Here is a 1,007-nt window from a genome sequence, read left to right as displayed (position 1 = left end):
AGAAAATTATAAATTGATTGAATTTTTTTTATTGGAAAATGTAATATTTTGTTTTTTTTATCTATCCCAAAAACAATATTCTTATTCTACCAAATGTATTTGTTGAAATATTGAGACTGTGTTAGTAAAATTATTTTAAATTTAAATATTAATTTAGTTTTTATTTTTATTGAATTTATTTAATATAATTATAATATTATTAATTTTCAATCAAGTCAAAATATTTGTAAATTTAGTCTTTTTTGTTAATGTGGTTTAAATAGTTAACAACATATAAATATGTATTTTAATGAATAGTTAACCACATATATATTAAATTGTTTACATGTCAATTTAGTATTTTATCACATGACAATATTTGTTGTGTGTTACTGACAATATTATATGTCATTGTTATATATTTAATAAATTTTTTATATTTAATATTTTGGTTTAATTTAGTCTCAAATTTTATTGATGTAAAAAGATTATCTTTCTCAAAATTAAGACAAAATATATTTTTATATAAATTTTATATTGATATTTTTACACTATGGAACAATTTTATTTCTTCTTAAATTTAAACCAAATTTAATTTTTTATAAATATGTATAGTGTGACATCCTTATTTTATACCATACAAGTCTATAAAAATCAAGATGTCCACATAGATAATAAAAGAGAGCAGTTTAAGAGTAGGAAAGTTAATCAGGTTGTGATTACAGTAATCCAGAAACAAGAGGAAATTTAAAACTTGGAAGGAACTCTAAGTATTTCAAAAATACAGAACATAGGAAGAGCAAAATAAAATCCCTAAAGGTCTAGGTAGCAGCATCTGTGTTTTCAGAATCTTCCAGGACATCCTCCAAAGTGGGCTCATTCTCCTCTGCTCACATTAAAAAATGAATGATCATTGCAACAGGAACGACATACAGCATACACAACAAAACAAGGCAAGGGTGGGCTAATTATATAAATAAACATCATGCAACAGATTAAACATTTGATCATAAGAGAGTGCATGGATA

The 1,007-nt window shown here is 23.2% G+C and overlaps 1 long non-coding RNA gene across 1 annotated transcript in view; it reads right to left on the bottom strand.

Moving 5' to 3' along the window:
- Positions 1 to 625: 625 nt before the first annotated feature.
- The window catches only part of LOC106767942, a 2,824-nt gene continuing 2,442 nt past the window's right edge, over positions 626 to 1,007 (bottom strand). Inside the window, exon 3 of the long non-coding RNA XR_001376196.2 lies at positions 626 to 865. This is a non-coding gene — a long non-coding RNA (uncharacterized LOC106767942). The remainder of the gene's footprint in view (positions 866 to 1,007) is intronic.

The sequence above is a fragment of the Vigna radiata genome, chromosome 7 (assembly GCF_000741045.1).
Source record: "Vigna radiata var. radiata cultivar VC1973A chromosome 7, Vradiata_ver6, whole genome shotgun sequence".
In the NCBI taxonomy this organism is placed as follows: Eukaryota; Viridiplantae; Streptophyta; class Magnoliopsida; order Fabales; family Fabaceae; genus Vigna; species Vigna radiata.
This window is presented reverse-complemented; position numbering and strand designations above follow the sequence as displayed.